The sequence below is a fragment of the Helianthus annuus genome, chromosome 3 (assembly GCF_002127325.2).
Source record: "Helianthus annuus cultivar XRQ/B chromosome 3, HanXRQr2.0-SUNRISE, whole genome shotgun sequence".
Lineage (NCBI taxonomy): Eukaryota > Viridiplantae > Streptophyta > Magnoliopsida > Asterales > Asteraceae > Helianthus > Helianthus annuus.
This window is the reverse complement of record NC_035435.2, coordinates 49,369,905-49,392,113: the sequence shown is the minus strand read 5'-3', so window position 1 is coordinate 49,392,113 and position 22,209 is coordinate 49,369,905.

Below are 22,209 nucleotides of genomic sequence, written 5' to 3'. Positions count from 1 at the left end.
TCAGACTACTTAGCCGAGGGTAACGTCACCGCCGAAAGCGGGGCCTACCACAATTTGCATTAATAACTTAATTCATTATCTTTCAATAATCCGACCCTTTAGGATTGTATCCTTGCTGACTCAAACTACTGAGTTGAGGGTAACGTCGCCTTCAAAAGAGGGGCCTACTACAATAACTAAGATAATCTCTTAAACAAGTGCAAAAGTGCGAAAATAATCAAAGGTTATACTAATACACGTGTCGGATACAAGTGATTCATCTTGTCTATCTGTTTTTATTTTATTTTATTTTTCAGCATTTAGTTAGTTTTTATTTTCTTAGTTAAAAACATTTTTCTCACTTTTTGATTTGATTAGACGTTGAGGATAAACCGGTATTAAAAGCTCTTGTGTCCTTGGACGACCTCGGTATCTTACCAACACTATACTACGTCCATGATGGGTGCACTTGCCCATATGTGTGTTTACTGTTAGTAAATATCGTGTTTTATAAATTTAAAACTTGGCTAAAAGTGTAAAAGGGGCTTAAATATACATCAAAAATATAACACACTTCATGCACATCAGTGATGCTGAAATCCCAAAAAGATTTCAGACTCCCAACATGAAACTGTATGACGGGACAACGGATCCTGAAGAGCATATTGCCCAGTACAGGGAATGGGTGGAAATCAATCCTATCCCTCCAGATCTCAAGGAAGCATGCTTATGCAAGGGATTCGGTTCTACCTTAACAGGATCAGCCTTAAAATGGCTGTTAAACGTCCCTCCTCACTCAATTACTTCGTTTGCTCATTTGGTTAATTTATTTAACAGTCAATTTTCTTGTAGTCGGAGTTTTGAAAAACCAACCAGTGACCTTTACAGGATAACTCAAGGATCTCAGGAATCCTTGAGGGATTATGTGAACAAGTTCAGTCGAGAATCCTTGGATATCTCACATCTTGATGTTGCAACAGTTGTGCAAGCTTTTAAGATGGGGTTACAAAAGAATTCTCAGTTTTATCAGGATCTTGTAATGAATCCCTGCAGGAATCTCGACGAAGCTCGTAACAGGGCTTTGAGATATATCCGTTTGGAAGATGACAAGAAGATGCAAGAGAGGATGAATTCTACCTCAACCTACGAATCAACCAACAGGAAATCAGAATCCTCGTATAAGCCATATCGCTCCAAGCCATATGTCAGAAATGATAACAAGAGAGTAAATGCTGTTGAAGACGAGGATCTTGAAGAATATCCTGACTTATCTAAATACTGCTTTTCTGTTAATATACCCGAGTTAATGTATGCTATGCAGGGTTTAGGGGACAAAGCTAGGTGGCCTTGAAAGAACCAGCAGAAAGCTGATTGGAAGGATAAATCCAAATGGTGTGCCTTCCATGAAGACTTCGGACATATGACCGAGGATTGCATTGCTTTAAGGAAAGAAATAAGTTACCTGTTGAGCAAAGGGTATCTGAAGGACTTGCTGGGAAGAAAGAAAAATAAAGGGCAAGATCCCGAGAAGGATCCTGAACGAGCAGCATCACCCCCAGCAGATGCCAAGATAATTAACTTTATTTCAGGAGGATCCGACATTTGTGGACTTCGTATTCGGCGGCTAAGAGACATGCAAAGGAAGCCAAGAGTGAAAGGGGAGACAAACCAGTCAGGATGACTACCCTCACAACTGATAAAGTGATCACTTTCGATAGTGATGACAGGGATACTGTTCAGGATCCTCACCATGATGCTTTGGTAATAACATTATATGTGGCTAACCATTTTGTACACATGATATTGGTGGACAACGGTAGTTCTGTCAATATAATTCAGCTGGAAACATTGAAAAGGATGAATGTATCTCTGATGGACATTACTTCGAAGTCCACTGTGCTCGTTGGTTTCAGTGGAGAAGCTAGAAATACCGTAGGAGAGATAAAGTTACCAGTATATGTTGATGGGGTCAACTCGATACAACGCTTCTGTGTGATGGACTCCTTATCCTGCTATAACATAATACTAGGCAGGTCGTGGATCCATGATGTGAAGGCTGTGCCTTCGACTTATCACCAATGCATCAAGATTCCAACCCCTTGGGGGGTCGTCAAAGTTAATAGTGATCAGCAGGAGGCGAAGGAATGCTACACATCCTCGATGAAATCCTCGACCAAGCCTAATCCAGCATAGCAATTAAAGATGCGGGCCCGGGATACCTTGGAAGCTTTGGAGCAGGATGTGAAGAAAGTTATCCTGTATCAGGATAATCCTGATATCTCGGTGCTCATCGGAACCAATATCCCTCGGGATATTGAAGAACAATTAACTGACTTTTTGAAGTGCAGGATGTCAACATTTGCATGGAAGCATGAGGATATGACAGGTATATTCAAAGACATTATTACTCACAAGCTTGGAGTTTACAGGTCGTTCAGGCCTGTTCAGCAAAAAAGAAGGAAGTTTGCTCCTGAGCGAAATATAATCATCCAAGAGGAAGTCGAAAGATTGTTGAAGTCGAAAATGATCAGAGAAGTCAGGTTCCCAAGATGTTTGGCAAATGTGGTCGTAGTGCAGAAGAAAAATGGGAAATGGAGAGTCTGTGTAGATTACACAGACTTGAATAAGGCTTGTACTAAAGACCCATTCCCCCTTCCTCATATCGATGCAATGGTGGATGCTACTGCTGGGCATGAGATGTTAACGTTCATGGACGCATCCTCAGGATTTCAGCAGATTCAAATGGAGCCTTCAGACCAGGAGGATACTGCTTTCATGACACCAACAGGTATTTATTGCTATACTGCTATGCCTTTCGGTTTTGAAAATGCAGGTGCAACATACCAGAGATTGGTGAACATGATGTTCAAAGATAGGCTGGGGGACACCATGGAGGTATATATTGACGATATGGTGGTGAAATCTAAAAAGGCTGAGGATCACCTCCAGGATATCAAGGGAGCATTTGATATCCTGGATCAGTATAACATGAAGCTGAATCCTGCTAAGTGCCATTTCGGAGTGGGGGCAGGAAAGTTTCTAGGATATATGGTGACGAAAAGGAGGATAGAGGCAAGCCCTGAGCAGATTAAAGCTATCCTGGATATAAGATCACCCTCGAATATGAAGGATGTTCAACAGTTAACAGGCCGAGTAGCAGCATTGAACAGATTTATTTCAAGATCCTCGGAAAAATGCAAGGAATTCTACGATATCCTCAAGAAGAATAAGAAGTTCGAATGGGGAGCAAAGCATGAAGCAGCCTTGCAGGATTTGAAGCGATATCTCTCGACTGCACCTCTATTGATGAAGCCTGAAAATGGTGAACCACTATCCCTATACCTCGCTGTATCAGGGAATGCTGTAAGTGCCGTTCTTACAAAAGACCATGAAGGTCAGCAATATCCTGTCTATTATGTGAGTAAAAGTCTATTAGATGCTGAAACTAGATATTCTCTTTTAGAAAAATTGATATTAGCCCTAGTTATGGCATCGACAAAGCTTAGACATTATTTTGAGACACATAGGATCCATGTTAAAACTAATTATCCTGTTAAAAACGTGCTTAGGAAACCGGAGATGTCAGGGAGGATGGCCAAGTGGTCAGTGAAATTGAGTGCTTATGACTTAGTATATGAACCTAGAAATGCCATAAAGTCTCAGGCTGTAGCTAACTTTGTGGCTGATTTCAGTAGTGACATTCAAAATGAAGTAGATTTAGAAGTACAACAGCTAAGAGAAAACTTAGAATGCTGGACATTATATACTGATGGTGCATCCAATGTAAGAGGTGTAGGTTTAGGTATACTACTAAAATCGCCACAGGGGGACATATTACCCCAGGCTATTAGGTGTGAATTTCCTGCTACTAATAATGAGGCAGAATATGAAGCTTTAATTGCAGGATTAGAGTTGGCTAAGGACATGAATATAAAAAATTTGCAAGTGTATGTTGACTCCTTGTTAATAACTAATCATTTTAATGGAAGCTATGCAGTTAAAGGAGAGAAGTTAATTGGGTATCTCGATATTCTTAAAAAATTAGCAGGATATTTCGATACTTTTACACTTGAGCAAGTACCAAGAGAAGACAATGCTGAAGCAGATGCCTTGGCAAATCTAGGATCATCGGTCAGGATACCGGAAGGAACCCGGATACCAATATTACATATCCTATATCCTGTGACGAATCCTCAAGATAAGGAAGTAATAAATATTCAGGATCCTGATGATGGCTATCTTGAGGAGGATCCTAAGTCCTGGATAGCTCCAATCATGAGATATCTCAAGCAAGGATACATCCCAAAGAATGAGAATCCTAAAGCCTTTAGGATGAAGGTATCACGATTCACTATTATAAATGATGTTTTGTATAAGAAATCTCTTGTAGGACCATATCTGACGTGCATGGAGGATCCTGAAACCAAGGAAGTACTTCAGGATATACATGAAAGGGATTGTGGTAACCATACTGGGGGCAGGTCATTATTCTCAAAAGTATTAAGGATAAGATATTATTGGCCGACAATGAGGAAATATGCCACAGAATATGTTCGAATATGTGATGCATGTCAAAGACATAGTAACATACTGCATCAGCCTGTTGAACCATTATATCCTATTGTTTCCCCTTGGCCATTTATGAAGTGGGGTATGGATATAGTGGGAAAGCTTCCAAAAGCTCCAGGAGGGAAGGTTTTTATGTTGGCAATGACATATTATTTCTCCAAATGGGTTGAAGCCGAGGCATTTGTCCAAGTCAGGGATCAAGAAGTGGTATCCTTCATAAAGAGAAATATCCTGACCAGATTCGGAGTACCAGCCAAGATAATCTGTGACAATGGTTCTCAGTTTATAAGTAAGAGGACTACTGACTTTTGCAAGAGTTGGGGAATCAAAATGATTACGTCTACTCCGGTACATCCTCAAGCAAATGGACAAGCTGAATCCTCAAACAAGATAATTGTCAACAACTTGAAGAAAAGATTAGGGGCCAAGAAAGGAAGATTGGCAGAAGAATTACCCTTTGTTTTATGGGCTGATAAAACGACGGTAAAAAATGCAACTGGTCAAACCCTGTTTTCCTTAGTATTTTGAGCAGAAGCAGTGATCCCGACAGAAATGTGATACCCACAGCAAGATCCAACCTCTGGAATCCAGAGCAGAATCCTGAAGTCCTATGCCAGGAGCTGGATACTATTGATGAGACAAGAAATGTAGCACGGCTAAGACTGGCGGCATATCAGCAAAGGATATCCAGAACATACAACAAGAATATAAGGATTAGAAGGTTCAAAGTTGGAGATTGGGTGTTAAGAAAAGCTTTTCAGAATACTACCAATCCTGCTGATGGAAAGCTGGCTCCGAAATGGGAAGGACCATATGAGATTGAATCAGAATCAGGAAAAGGTGCATACCGACTCAAGGATATGGAGGGGGATATGCTGCCAAGATCTTGGAATGCTATACACCTTAAGCTTTATTTCAAGTGAGTTTAGAATTCAATTTCTAACTCAGCAGGGTATGAGTTCTATCGCTTTTAAATGTGTTTGGTTTAATTTATTCTTTGAAACCCAATACTGACTTAAGCATCGGAGGGGTGTTAGCCAAGCTAACACCCACCTTAGTTTTGAAATGTTTTGCAGTATATGCTTCGGGATATAGCTCCAGGATACACACTCAGGATGCTTCGGAAGATTAGAGGATTGGCCCCCTCTCTCATGTATAAGGGATCCTGATCCCTTCATAGGTTTAAAGGTATTCACCTTTCATCCGAATTGGGTTTAAACACCCCGCCTGGAGCGCAAGTTATTCGGGAATAGTTCAAGGTGGCGGGACCAGTCCATGTAAAAGTGGCTGACAATTTCGTTACTGTTGGCTATATCCTGAATCCTAAAAGTATATGAGGATTGATCACCCTCTCTCACGAAAGGGTATTTTCATACTCTCTAAGGTTTAAAGGTTTTCACCTTTCTAAGTCTTGGAGTTTATACACTCCCGCCTGTAGCGCACGAAAATTTGGGATTTTCCCCAGAACACAAGGGATTTATCTCCAGTACATTCTTGGGTTTTACCCCTGTAACAGAAAAATTGTCTATACAATTGGAACTGATATCCAGGAGATTTCTAAGTATTTGAAGACATTGTACACATGGGACATTCCTACTGAGGCAACGGTGTAAAGCTCAAAGGATAAGGCTCGGACCTAATACACTAAGTGTCTCAGACAGGGGACATCTTCATTGGAAGAGTTGCAAAGGGATTGAAGTTTGAGAATTGGATTATACCCTATTCCTGTTATGATCTTTCCTTTGTAAATGCTAATTTTTGACAATACTATGTTTGACAAAAGGTTAAACATCCTGATTAGGATAAGTTGTCGGAATATATTTTCAAAAATATATTTTCGAAATACTTTTCAGGATATTTGATTAAGATATTTGAAGCTGGTACTGGTTTGAAACTTTGATCAAGCAAGTATCGTCAAAACAGGTTTTAAAAATGGACTATCTTTTAATTTTCTCTAAAGGTGATTGAATTTTTAGAAATTCTATTTAATAAAAGTTTTCGTAATATATCACTGAGTATGTTGATCAGGATATTTTCAAAAGATAATAGTACAAAATTTTGCGAAGCTAAAATTACACTAAGTAACGCATGGCAAAAATCTAAAAGGCGATAACAAATAAGTCAAGAGATAGTTATATTATTAACAAGTCAAAAGTTGTGCTTTTGGTTTCGCCTCAAACCAAGGCCCATCCGCCAAAAGCACGTTTAGTTTTTACCATATCTACATAACGGTTGAAGGTTTTATCTCAAAACGAAACCTGTCCACCTTCAACCGTTACGATATTCAAAACAGATTATACTAACCGATGACCAAGGGCTTCATCCTAAAACCTAGGACCCATCCACCTTTGGTCATCATATTATTCTAATGCAGGAAATATAAATTGTTCAAAGACGGGAAATGTAAATTGTTTTACAGACCATAACCATGAAATTTTAAAAAGTGGGCTCCGGCCTCAGCACATATATCCATCATCGCCCACGTCGCTGCATTTAAGGGTCAGCTCCCTCCTTCATCATGACATCTCCACCAGTATCCTTTTCAACATTCTTCTCAGCATCATCAGCAGCATCTTCTCCATCAGCATTTTCTCCGGAATCACCACCAGCATCCTTTGAAGCACCAGCATCATCCACCTTCTCGGTTACCTTGGTGGGCTCCTCTGCGACAGGTTTTGAAGGGGGCTCCACAGGATTGCCGCCAAGATCTTTCAATTTCATCTCCCAGGCTTTGATGTTCCATGAGGGCCATTCAACGCCCAAAGCCCTAGCCTCGTAAGCCATTTTCAGTCTGGCTTGGAGGAGGGAGATGATGACTGAATTCTTAAGGCTCTCCCGGTATGAAGCCTATCTTGTTCATGCTGAACCTGGACCGCGTCAGAGTTAGCTTGAGCCTCTTGGGTGATCTTTTGGATGGTAGCTTGGTGATCTTGGGCCATGGCCTTATACTTAGCTTCGTAGTGTTCAGATTTGGCGGTGGCAATTGCTGCTTGATCCGTGATGGTAGCTTGCCTTCTTTAGTTTGCTTTCTAGCATGACGTTTAAGCCACATGCGTCCTCATAAAGGAATACCAGGCGTTCAAGGCCCTGCAAGGTAAAGAAACAGGCATTATTCTAAATGAACGTTTCTACTTAGCATATGGTGCAGGATACAGGTCAGGATACTAACCTGGTTAAGGAAGCCGGTCATAAATTTGCTGGATTCCGTAAACCCGTGGTTCTCAAATGGGAACACGAGAAGTGTAGCAGGAGGTTCAACTTCTCTTCTCTTTCGGGAACTAGAGGCCCGGGTACGGGATGCCGGAGGAGCTTTGGGAGCAGTGGTGGTCTTCGAGCTGGTAGGCTTCGGTGTGACGGATGACTTTGGATTGGATTCTTGCTTGGCAGGTGCGAGGCTAGAATAGTTGTCCAACTCGTTGAGTTGGAAGCCTTCGAGGTTAATAACTGGCGCCGCACAAGGGAAGATGTTTTAGGCTCATTATACCTCTAAAAATAATAATTGATTTAATATAATTCCTGAAAATATGCTTACCAGACATGTTGAAACTTGATCTTTGACTTGAGCTTGTGAGTAGCAGGTTAAAGGTTCTTTCACCCTCTGGAAGCTTGAAGATTTCTTTTATTCTTCCTTCTGATTCAGCACTAGGGGGAGCTAGTTCCTTGAAGTTTGCTGCAAGAAAGGAAATAAACACATCAGGATATTGGTTCAGGATGGAGGTTTGGGATATGATTGGGGATGTTCCTAAAACCCTAAGTCCTACCAAAAGTCAACCATCTTTTAGGGAGCTCAAAACCCTTATCAATGGAGTCTCTTTTCACAAAGAAGAATTTTCTTGTCCACTTATCCTCGTTCTTGGTAGCTTTGAGGATGAGAGGATCTTTGGAAATAGAGAATAGAAGGAATCGGCTGGAACCATTAGATCTTAAACGATAAGGCATCGGCAAATCCTCGATGCACAGGTCGGGCATATGGCGAGCCTTAATTCCTTCCAAGGTGATTAATATGCGCCAAACCATGGGCATGATTTTGGCAAAGCTAAGGCCAGTAAGTTCGAAGAAACGAGAAATGAAAGGTGAAAACGGGTATTGAAGTCCTATGGAGAAAGGGTAGGCAAAAAAGTAGACCCATTCGTCGGAACAAAAATCCGATCGGACCTCTCGGTCAAATGGACGGAAGATTGTCCCGGCGGGAAAGGCACCGGAAGCTCGTAGGGCCGCGATGTCGGAATTATCGAAAGAACACACCTCTTTTTGAAGGATTCTGAAGCAAATTTTGTTTGTGGAAGGGGGAAATAGAGTCCGCCATTTGCGATCTAGTACGAGTCGCCATGAAGGATCACAATCGGAGAACAAGAGATGTAAACAAGGAAATAGAAAAGAGAGAGAGAAAAGTACCTGATATTCGGTTGAAGATAAAGATAATCATAATGAGACGACCCTCAGTTAATATAGGCTAAATGTATGGGGTAAAGAGTAAATAACGCCTTTGAAGTTACACATTGTCATTTCAATGGTCTCATCATATTGATTACCTTAATTGATGAGATAAAACTTTTAAAATATATCCGTTGGATTGGTATACCAACAGATATATTTGGGGACAATTGTTATGGGTCATTTTCTGAGCGTACATATCTTGACCAATATCCTGCTTCTAATTGTTTATTTGTGACCAACATACTGGACGGGGATATTGCTAACACCCTGGGCGATATCCTGAGGTTGATTGAATTAACCACGTGCAGGTTAAAGGCTGGGGTTTGCTAACGGTCAGATGGACTTCATCTCCTCAAGACTCGGGCATGTTTGTTATGGGAAAGACGTTGAACCCGAAAGACTAGGTCTACAACGTTCGAGTGAGGAATATTCGTTGGGTCCCGGTTATTTAGGATAGTTTGTTATATTTGTTTTACTATAAATAGATGGGGGCGGATCAGATTAAGGCACGCAACATTCACATTTTCAAACACTTTCTCTCTAGCTCTCTGCAAACACTACACACAAACACTTGTATTCAAATCACATTGTAACACCTAGTTGATTCGCTCTACATCCTTCACTGTATCCTGAAGTTTAAAGCAATAAGAAGAACAAGGCAGCTGCGATTGTCAGCTCCCGAGGTTTTATGCCAGCGATTTAGATTGATCAAGGGCTTTCCTCGTACATCACGCGTCAACCTTTACTTTTCTGCTCATTGTTTGATCACAGATACAGCTCTATATCTTGAGCCATATCATGAAACTGTTTTTGCAAACTAACAAACCAACATATTTCTTACAAAGTATTGCTGGCACACTACCTCACAAAACTAATTTGATCACTTAATTGCTTAGGTAATTTTTGACCAAAACAATCACATGGTAACAAAGTCTATAATAGGACTTTTAAAGTCTATGTGTACATATGTCCTCATTTTTGAAATCAATTGACAAGGAAATGGTCTCAAACAGTGGTTACTGTAATGAATTTCAAATCATTGACCATTTTCTTGAAACTTGAGAATGATGTGACTATGAGTTGCTCTTTGAAAATATACCAGATCCTTTTTGATGTTGCTTTCAGAATAACCTTTAATTATATTTCTTGAAAAGGTTTTTCTCAAATAAAACAGGATATATTATTCATTATTTTTCCTTAGAATAATATATTTTGTACTTTTACTTGTTTTTATAGTAAAAGTTTCATTCTCCTGTCAGGATATAGAACCTTTATTTTTGTTGGTGATACTATCCTTAAAAACAGATCAAAAATGTAATGGTACAAGCGTTAAAGTCATGTCAAATTCAAGTTTTGTTTTAACATAGATCAAAGACTGATTGCTAACAGACCTTAAAATACTTGGATACTCATGTCATAATTAAAAATTTTTATGACTCAAAATGAGTAACCAGTGTAAAAGAGTTTTTTATCATCTGGGGTACTAAACCACTGTCAGGAATTTATAAAAGCATCAAAACTTGTAATTGACATGTGGCAGAAACTTGAATACATATTCCTGTAAAAACTGCTGACATACAAATCTAGACAATTTGCATCTAAAATGTATTTTGTTGAGGATAGCATTCCTGCAGATATTTCATAAATCACCATCAACAGATGTTGGACATGATATTGTGGTAACAGAAGACAAAATCAATCTCTTGATTTTAGCAGCAGATGCTAAAAACTTTTGTCAAAAGTTATACCTTAGTTTCTTAACTATTGTTCTACTCAATCATCTGTTTCCTAAACATTGTCCACTGCTGAAAGTCAACCTCTGTTCTCATATATTCTTGATAAGCACTGTTGTTCAAAATCAGTGTTTTATCCACTGTTGTTCTAACCACTGATAGTAATAATTTCCACTGTTTTCACATTATTGCCGTTGTAACCGCTGATCTTTTTCATCAGTGGCTTCTTAAAACAACTGTCCTCCATCATTCATCTTTTCATCAGAGGTTGGCACGTGGTCAGTTTCTAGCCGTTAGATCATTATAACCGCTGCCACATCAGTATTCACTTTTTCCCTAAATAAAACCTTGACCAAAACCCTGAACAGGTTTTTACACTGTCGAATTGAATTCCAAAATTCTCTTCTCAAAGCAGTTTCCAACCTTCCATCTTAAATCATCCTTCGTTTCTTCTTCATCAAAATGACGAAATCAAATCAAAATCATCCAAATCTTCCAAAGAGGTCACTCAAATGGCCGCTGAACCCATTGAAATCCCATACAAATCTCCTCACAATTACTTGGGTCTACTCACAAAACCCACTACCACCAACACCTTCGATTCCATCATCGACATCATGTTTGCATCAAAGTATAAAACTTTGCTAACAGCAGATGCTCCAATCTATCAACAAACCCAGAGAGAGTTTTGGAAAAATGCTACCCTTGACAAACAAGGCGAGAATGTCATAGCCATCAACTCCTCCATACATGGTAAAACGATTCAAATTACTCCGCAATCCATCTCAGAAGTCTTTGAACTCGATGACCAGCAAGGTAAAACTTCTTTACTTAAAAGCGAGTTGAAAACTGATTTTCTAGGAAGGGGGTATGCAGAACAAACAAAAAGAGATACCTTACAAAAAGGTTTCTTCCCTTCTGCACCTAGGTTTTTATTCCATACACTTTTGATGTGTGTTTCAAATAAAACAACTGCTTTTAACGAAATACCATTAAAGATCCAATGTCTGGGTTATGCTATTTTACATAATGAAAATTATAACTATTCCCAGGAGATCTTTGATGACTTGGTAAAAAATGTTGATAGCAAATCATTTTTACTTTTTCCAAGGTTTCTAAGCTACTATTTTAAACAAAAATTTGGAAAGGAAAATGAAAATATGCTCAAACAAGGTGTTTATTTTCAAATAAATGGTTTAACACCTGAAACATTCACTAGAATGTTAACACCTTAAAAAACAAAAGCAGAGGTGCCTAAGCAGAAGTTAGCAGCTACCACTGCTCCTCAGGTATCAGCTGTTGAGCCCACTGCTCCAGGTGCTCATAGCAGCACAACCACTGCTTTGAAACCCACACCTGCCATTACCAAAAAGACCAAAAAGAAAACATCCAGAAAGCCCCCCAAACCCAAAACAAAGGCAACTCTGGAAGATGAGATCCCAGAGCCACTGCCAGTGACAACACAAATGTCACCTACAACCACTGCGGCTACTTCCTCACAGCAGATGGAAGAAAGATTTCCACCTTTGCCTCAAACTCCTCTTACATCCTCATAAAAGGATCAGGTTGTAAACACAGGGACCCCACAATATGAAGCTCTGGACCCAATTGGATCCATCTTCCTCAGTCCTGATCCCAAGGACATGTCTCTTTCAACACCCCTATCTTCACCCCTCTCATTATCACAATCCATTATACCCTTATTGCATGCAGTTGATATAGTACAGACACAAACCAGTTCCTCTCAATCACCTATCACTGAGAGTACACTCCCACAAGTGACTGGGTCTGATACTCATACCTCTGTTATCCCAGCAACAATTAAGGTGGTTACACTACAGGAATTACAAATAATTCCTGACAGTAGTTCAAGTGGAGCAGCCACTACAATTGTTGAACCCACCGGTTTACACTTGGACAGTGGTTACATTAATAAGACTCCCTTGAAGGCAATTCCTTCTATTGCACCTCTGAGAACCACCAGTGAGTTTGTTATGACCATTGGTACCTTTAAAAGGCTATCAAGTGCTGAAGGAAGAAGACCCCAGTACCAAGAACAAGGGGCATCAATGAATGATTTTTGGGATTCAGTTCCTAAGTCACACATTGGTACAACCACTGTTGGTGGGGAATCAGATGATCCCAATAAATTGGGTGATGATTTACAATATCAAGAATTGACGGGGAGAATTGACAATCTTGAAACATCTGTCACTGAAATAAAGAATATGGTGCAACAGCTGTTAAAAGCTCAAAAAGCACAACCCACTGCTGTTCCAGCTCAAGCACCTGCACAACCTGCACCTGCTGCAAATGAGCTATGGAATTTATTTTAACCCCTGCTCGAAAAACAAAGACAAATGGCAGATCAGCAACACGCTATATATTTGCAAGAACTGAGAAACATGGTTGAGTCAAGGTTTAGAAACACCCAAGCAGACATCACGTCTATAAAAGGCCACATTTTGAATACCACTGGCACTGCCCCTTCAAATGTTCTTTTCATTGATCAATTTCCCCCAGATAATGCCAATAAGGGGGAGAAAATAAAGGAATTGAAGAAAAAGGGAATAAATGATGGTCTGTATATTGAACCAGGAAAAGAAAAGCAGGTTTCTAAACCATCTCCCAATAACTCCAAGCACCAAACCTCTGCCCAAACAACTGATGTAACTCCTGCTGTCTCAACAATTGTTGATACTTCAGTAGCTGTTAAAACCATCACTTCAACTCACACCACCTCAAATACATCACCACCTGCTCAAAAGCAGAAGACATCAGATGTTACAACATCTACTGTAATGACAACAGTGGTTGAAACACCAGTTGTTTCAACAGTTGTTAGTCAATCACCTATCACATCAAAAACCATGGTTCCTTTTGTGCCACAACTGATTCAAAAACACCATCTCCTAAAAGGGTGTATTCTAGAAAAAGGATATCTCAAAAACATGCTAATGACATACTAGCACCTGATCCCATTTCATATGTTCCTTATAATGTTATCAAGCGACAACCATCCACTCCACCAACTCTGGCCAAACCAGTAAACCCTGCAAACATTGTATCTGTCGCTGAAAGTTACCCACTGGAATTGGAAGCTGTAAAGGATGAGATGAAATAATTCTATACAGAAGATGATCCTTGGAAAAGAAGATTTCCTTCTCTCATTGGCTTCAGGAATCCAGTAAACATGAATGAGTATTTAAAACTCAAAGCCAGGCAAGCTGTTATAAGAGCTAGAATTGAATGCAAAGATCAAGGTGATAAAGCCATTTCTGAGAGAATGGAATTTTTACTCACTAAGGTCAAACAAATGGAAGATTATGCTAAAGACCTGAGCAATGACATGTCGAATATGCCACCTGATGCTGCCCTAAAAAAGGTAATGAGAAAGGAGTATCTTGAATTCATCATGAAAGAAAAGTTTTATCTAGCCAAAGAAGAACAATTCAGGGAATGGCCACTCATTGCACTAAAGCATGAGGTGGACAGAATCAAGAGAATCCAAAATGATCCAAGTAAGAAAAAGACAGCTCCAAATCGGAGCAAATACAAACAGGCCATTGATAAACTTACTTCACAATACAAAAGAAAGAAGAAGGAGTTGGTGGATGTAAAGGTGGGAACTACCAAAGCCATAGCAAAATGGACAAAGCAGTATACAGATGAGGCTTATGAAAGGCTAAAGAAAAGAAGAATGACATATTCTAGTTTATCACAAAAGCCTAAACACAAAGAGCCAAAGCAAATCAGTGCTCCTAAACCACTGATCACATCAGCAGATGTTTCAGTCACTGAGCTAGAACAAAGAAAAAGGCAAGAGAAGATTGAACAAGAAACTGCAGAAGACATAGCTGCAGCAAATGAAGTCATACATAAGGCCTTCAAACAAATGTCAACTGAAAACTCTGAAGTAGCAAAAGTTCAGAGTACTGATCATGCTGAAAACTCTGAGCTATCAAAAGCTCAGAGTAATGATCAGGCTGAAAACTCTGAACCAGCAAAAGCACAGAGTACTGATCAACAAATTCTCACAAGGCCACAATCCCCCAACTCATCAGTGAATAAACCTCTCCCAAGAAACCCATTGGGTTCAAAAATACTAAAATGGATGTCTGATCAAAAGACTCATGTATTGACCCTGATCAGATCCATGGAGAAGTTAAGCACATATCAAGGGAACAAGCACTGGGCCTGGGTGTTGAAGATCTACAAGATCTCCTTGAGCTTATACTGTGTAGGGATGAGGAAGACACAAGATCCATGGATTTTGAACTACAATTTAAAGGACAAGTTAGGGAACTTCTGATGAGACAATAAAGATCTAGAATAATGAAGGGTTTTGGCATTATCTGTTCCAGGGGGGAGATTGTTGGGATTGAACCCTATCAGAGGAACAGATAATAAGAGCCAAAACCGGATCACAACAGTGGATTCATAATAAGCAGCTGTTTGCATTAAACTTTTCCCTTGAAAGTGGTTATAACATCTGATGGCCCTTATCCACTGTTTATATACTACAACTGTTTATATACTACAACTGCTGAAGACAAAAGTACTGCTCTTTAATCTACTGCCCGAAGTCAAGTGCTGCCAAAGACCAAAGCCCTGCTTGGAATAAAGTAGTGGTATGAAGAAACAGTTGTTTACTTTGTCTATTATATAGTATCAGTGGTTAGCTAGCAGTAGTTATATGTATCAGTGGTTATAGGTTGTTAGGTTGTTAGATGTCACTTTCATGGTGACGTCAGCTTAGATGCTTAAGAGGTTTGGTTTGCCTATAAATGTAACAGTACCCTCTACTGTTACATTGGATGGACTGAGTGAGTTCTTCTCCTCTGATACAATCCTTTCATCTTGTGCAATCAACCATGGAGTATCAGGCTGAGGGGGAGTTTAGTTTGTAAGCATGCTTTGTAATCTTTTGATTTGTATTGTAATCATTCGACTCAATGAAAAGCATGTATTTATCAAAACTTCTTTCCTCTTTGATTGTGTTTACAAAGTTTGTGTTCATTTCCGCTGCATAAATCATTGAATCATGTTTAATTATTGTTCATCTATTACAAACAAACACAATCTTGAGAGCCTCAGATCCTAACAAAAGCCAATAAGGATTTGGATGGGGTCTCAACAGTATCTGTGTTTAGTTCAGGTGGATGGACAGTGGTTAGGTCAGGGGTTTGGACAGTTTTGGTACTGTTTTTCACTAACCACTGTTGGGGTCTTGCCCAATCAGCTGTTGATAACCAAGGGGATGCCTATTCACTCTGGGTTTAGAAGGCTTTTTGTAAACCTCATAAACATGTGGGACCCTTTGGTATGGTGGTTTACCTTTACCTTTTTGGTATTGGTTAGCAGGGGGTGCATCAGTCACCTGAACTTCTCTTTTAACAAAGGTTTGGTACAACTGTTTTGTAACAGCTGTTTGAACTGGCACAAATAGTGGTTGTTTCTTGGTGAACATGATAGATGATGTTGATGAACTCACAGGTGTTTTTGACATGTACTCTTCCTTTTTGACCTCAAAGGATTTCAAGTACACACACTCTTGAGTGGAATGATTTGATTTCCCACAGATGGTGCAGCTCACAGAAGGCACAACAGTACTTGTTTTGTTTAAATCATATGCTTTTAGGTGAAAACAATCTTTGGTCAAATGATTTTTCTTTTCACAAAAATCACAAAACAAGTTTTTAATCTTTTCTCTTTTCTTCCTCTTTTCAGATTCTTTAGCAACAGAGTTTGAACCACTGTGGGATATCCTTAAGTGGAATGACCTTTGCCTTGGGAGCTTTTACACAATCAGTGGTTGTGAAATCCATTGGTTTGAAGTTTTCAAGGATGTCACACTCATCAGACCATGTGGGTTTAAATTGGTATTTCTCAATTTCCTTAAAAGTTGAGGACCCCACAGATTTTTCCAGAGTGATCTTGTTACCAAGTTTATCAGTGATTTTAACCTCTTGGCCATCCTTGTTTGTGGGAATGATTTCAACAGAACCATCTTGATTTGCAGCATTGTTTTCAACTTGATCATTTTTTCTAAATCCAATGCCAAATTTCACATTGCTTTCAAGCTGTCTCAAGCATTATTTCAAAATCTTTGCAGGATTCCACCCATTTTTCACAAGTGATTTGGGTGGATTCCAACTCCTTTTTGCAAACTTGATATTTTTCTATCATTGTTTGAAGTTGGTTTTTGGTAATGCTATGCTCTTCTTTTAGACTGTAGATTTCTTTATCTTTTTCAGCCAATTTGTTTTTAAGTTCTTTTAAAGACTTCTCAAATTTGACTTCATCAGTTAACACTCTATGCCTAAGGTTTTCATTCACCTCTTTAATGTTAGCAAATGCTATGATGTATTTGTCTGAACACAGATTTTCAAGAACCTGAGATGATACCTTAGCTGCAGCCATCATGGCACAGGCACAAGCATGCTCTTTCTCATCAATCATCTTCTCTTCCTTCTCACCATGTTTCTTTTCTTGTTTTTCAGACCAGGGGTCAGACAGTTGTTCTATCAGGGGTTCTGAATTTTCTCCCAGCAGTATTTCACAAGCAACAGCAGTAACCACTGCTTCAGCAACTTCATCCACAGTTTCAACACTTCGTTGTCCTTCTTCAGTTTCTAGCTCTTCCTGTATTGACTCTAATGCCATGAAATAGTAATCATCACTAGAAGCATCATTAGTAGCATAGAGTGCAAAATTTTCATCACCTAGCTCATTAAGTAAGCTACTCCAGTCTACAAAGCCTTGGGTGAAAAAGCTTTGTTGATCTGGTTGAACCACTGATGGTCCAGCTTGTTGAGGTGCAACTGGTTGCACTTGAACCTGAGGGACAGGAGCTTGGACATACTGAATTTGTGGGACAGTGGTTTGGACATAATGCACAGGAACAGGGGTTCCAGGGTTTACATAATGAGCAGTGTTTACATGGGCAGCAGGGGTATATTGGTCATAGTGCATAGTGCTTTGGTTGTTTTGTGGTCTAGGGTTTGAGCTAGGATGAGTAATAATTGGACCAGTGTTTTGACTCCTGCATTTCCTAGCAAAATGACGTAGCCTATTACACTTATAGCACTTAATTTTTGATTTATCCAGCCCCACTTTTAGATTCCCATGTAGCCCTGGGAATTTTCTCCCGGTCTTTTGTAAAACTTGCTAGTTCTTACACTTAGCAAGGCAAGTTGATGCAAAATGTCCATTTCTTCTAAGTTAGTGGGATCAAAATGCTGTAAATCATTGAGTTCAAAACACAGATTGTCAGAGATCTGGCTTTCTCCATTTGCAGCAAAAGCAAAATTGGATGAGTGAGGATCAGAGTTGAAATTACCACCAGCAGTTATATCAATAAAATGATCATAACTCTGATCCTTACCACTGCCAGACTCTTCCTGACCCAGAAGAGCTGTGTTGCCAAATGAGTAGTCATCTACAACTTTTCCAGACTCTTGCAACTTCTTTTTCTGGATTAACTCCCTTTCATAGGTCAAGAGTCTACCATGAAATTGGGTCAGTGTCAGATCTTTGAACTCAACAGAATTTCTGGTCACAAAAGCAATTGTATCCCATTTTTCAGGCAGTGATCTATGAAACCTGCTATTTTGTGTAGATTTAGCAAATTCAACTTTAACAAGTCTTAGCTCACTAATGAGACAACTGAATCGCTCAAACTGTTGTGTTAATGATTCACCCTTAATGTGACAAAAGGTTTCATACTGCTGATTCAAAATTTCCCTGTTATTTTCAATTACTTCTTCAGTCCCCCCAAATTGTTCCTTAAGTGCATCCCAAAATTCCTTGGCACTTTTACAGTGCAACAGCCCAGCATAAATTTCATTGGGTAGTGCAGATGAAATGATGCTAAATGCTTTGGCATCCCGTTCGAATTTTTGAAAATCAGTTTTGAATTTTTGAAAATCAGTTTCTTTGAATCCTCAGCACTCGGCACCATTGGAACATGTGGTCCAAAGATAACCGATCTCCAACATCCGGTATTCTGTTGAGCAAGGATGTGACCCATCCTTCTCTCCCAGATGTTGTATTCATTTCGTTTCAACATGGGTGGTTTGAAAAGTGAACCGATGTTATTGTTAGCATCTTGTGATTGTGACGTCATCCTGGTTGTGTTACAGGCACTGATTAATCAACTTTGTTGGTGATTAAACCTTGCTCTGTTTTTCAACAAAACGAACAACTATCAGTATCAACAATTTTGAGCTGAACTATTTACGTCAAAATGATTGTTAGATCAAATTTGACTGTCTGAGCTCTGATACCAATTGTTAGGATCTGAGTTTCTTATGATTGTGTTTTTATTTGAAGATTAAGAAGATGAAAGAGTAATTGCAGCAGAATATAAATGGAAACAAACTTTGATACACAATCAAATAGGAGAAATGCTTTTCACACACATTTTAACATAGAACCGAATGATTGAATTTATTTCAAACTTCAATTACAATATGCATGCATGTATAACAAACTTCCCCATAGCCTGAGCTCACAGTAATTGTTCGTGTAGGAAGGCAAGTGCTAAAAAGAGCTAATAGAACACTACAGGGTACTGTTCTATTTATAGGCACGAGCAAACCACTGAAGCATCTTGGCTGACGTCACCATGAAAGTGACATCTAACCTCCTAACAACCTGAAACTACTGATCTAGTACAACTACTGCTAGCTAACTACTGATTATATTACAATACAATGAATAAACAAACTACTGCTTCCCATTCCACTATTGTGACTCCAGCAGTACTTTATGTCTTCAGCAGTGCTTGACCCAGATCAGTAGATTGAGCATCAGTGTTAGTCTTCAACATTTCTTTAATCATCAGCAGTTGTTGAAGGGCAGTTGTTGTAGAAAGACAGTGGATGCAGGTCATCAGTTGTTAGGGCCACTTCCAAGGGGAAAGCTTATATACAAACATCTGCTTATTTTGGTTCCACTGCTCTGATCCGGTTTTGGCTTTAATCAACTGTTCCTTTGTAGGGTTCAATCCCAACAATGACTAACTAGGTTATTTATTCCTAGTTAGTTTATTTTTGTTTACTTTATACTTTATAATTTTAATATAAGTTTTTATATTTTCAGGGTGTTACAAGTCTACCCCCCTTAAATAGGTTTCGTCCCCGAAACCTTCGTTAAGTAGTTCTTTGGTTTGGACCAAACTAACTTAGTTTTGTTTTTCAAACCTTATTTCTTTTAGTCAAAAGTTATCATTTGCCTCAACGCATGCATTTTCCTCATGTAAGTCCTCATGGACTTTAACTTGTGTCTTGTGATTCTTGTTTTATAGCGTATTGGAACCAATTATCATTTGACCACTCAATAGTATGCGTTTGCCCACATGTTTACTCTACACTAACTCTATATTTACAAGGGTTTTGCATAAATCCCAACACTAATTTGACTTCGAACAGACCCATTGGCTCGACTGATTAGTCATCATCACTTCATGCCCCGTTAATTTCAAGTCTACCCCTTTTTGCCATAATCGAACTTAGGTAAGTTTATGATCTTCAATCCCATAACTCATGCTACAACATGACTATATTATGTATCACTTTTCTTAACCGTGATCGTATCACGTCGCGTTTAAGTTTAGATAATCCTTTCATTATCAATATCTTCTTTCTAATGTATTGTCTTACACCCATCGGTGTTAAGACCTATGTTCTTTATTATTAACTGTTTTCTAATTTGTCTCATAACATTCATTTTTGTTAAACGTTGTTCCTCACTAAAACTGAATTTCTGTTTAACGTTTATCTCTTTTAACTTATGTCAATTACCCATATCTGGGAATTGACGACAAGAATTTATTCTTATCCGCTATTGTATTACGTGGGGAGTCGTATCTAGTCCTCTTACTGTACTCCGAGTGACCCGAAGGTTCTTTTGCTTAGCCTCGTAGGTTATTTCTTTAGGCTTTCATCCCTTTGGTTCATTTCTTTCTATTGCTGACGCTAGATTTATTTAGTCCTTTAAACCCTTACATTGTTTATAATTCCAAAGGTTATGACGATCCCGTAGATTATCTTTGCTTGTGTAATTTTCGTATACTTAGAAATACATTCCTGGTGTCATGGCACCCCTTTCAAGCGTAAAATTCATTTATTTTCAAATTTTATTGATTCGACCGTAGTCCAAGGCCACACCTGCTTTCTTTCGGATTATCTTTCCGACTCTATGACTTCTTATGTCACTTTCGCGTTGGTTTATTTCACTCATACCGTTATTTGATTTGTGCCCCTATTCCTTTCAACCCGTTACCCGGGTTCTTTATCTTAATGTTTTTAACACTCCGGTTTTATTGATTTGCGTTTTCCTTTCCATACTCTTTTACGACCTATCTCATAGATTCAGTAATAATTTGCACTTCCATTATTCGTTCTGTGCTTACTTAGAATATCAGGTATTATACTTTATTCAGCCCGTCCAGCATTGCAATAGTTGAACATAACTATCAAAATTTCTGTTTTGCGAAATTTTATCGTCTTTTAGTCATAACTCTTAATCCGAGTCTTTTGACTTTTAATCTGCGTCACCGTCTCTTGGTTTACGCATATGTCCGTAATCCTACCCATCTATCGGGTATTTTACCGAAGTCATTATCAAAGCCACCATTCCGACATGCATTAAGACTTCGTTTTGATTTATTCGGTAGTATTAGCGTAATCCTTCGCCTATATTCCACCAAGTCCTTAATTCTTTCATTCATTTTGTTTGACTTGTTCTGGTGAACTTCATTACTTATGATAGTCAAACTTTACCCTTATGCCTTAACATTCTTGTTTGTTGGTTTATATTTTTATTTACCTTGATTCTTATCCCTTCCCTTGGGCTCATTACCTTAATGTAATACGCTTGTCACACCCCCAAAATCCACATGCGGAGTATCACCGCTTGGAGGCGTGACTGGCCAGGATCAAGCCACCAATCATATTGAACATAGCATAAATATGAATGCAAAACCCAAACACAATATAATTGGTGTCCAAACAAAACATAGTTTAAGTTGTAAGCGGAAGCATAATGTTTAAAACCAAAGTATAAGTTCAAAAGTATGATAAATGTTTAACATGGCATGTAACAACGAGTCAACAACAAAGTTGAGCGAGTTCACAGTTGGTTGTTTAGTTTTTACCAATTCATTTTGAAATCATATGTTACTTCGTAAACCATGAGTTAACCGGTACCTTTGTTTCCCAAACATATTTATAGTTGGTGGGGGCTTCCCATGTGAATTACCAGTTTACCCTGTTACCCAAACATAACCGTAATCAGTGGGGGGCTTCCCCTGTGAACCACTAGCCCATACCATATCGACTACTAACGAAATATAAGTTGTGCCCTACATCAGTGTTTATCATCACTAACAGTTTGCCATAGTCCATTAGTACACGCCTGTTCGAACGACACGGTGCGAGGTTTGTTAAACCTAATAGCGCTATTAACTAATGACCCGCTCGCCATC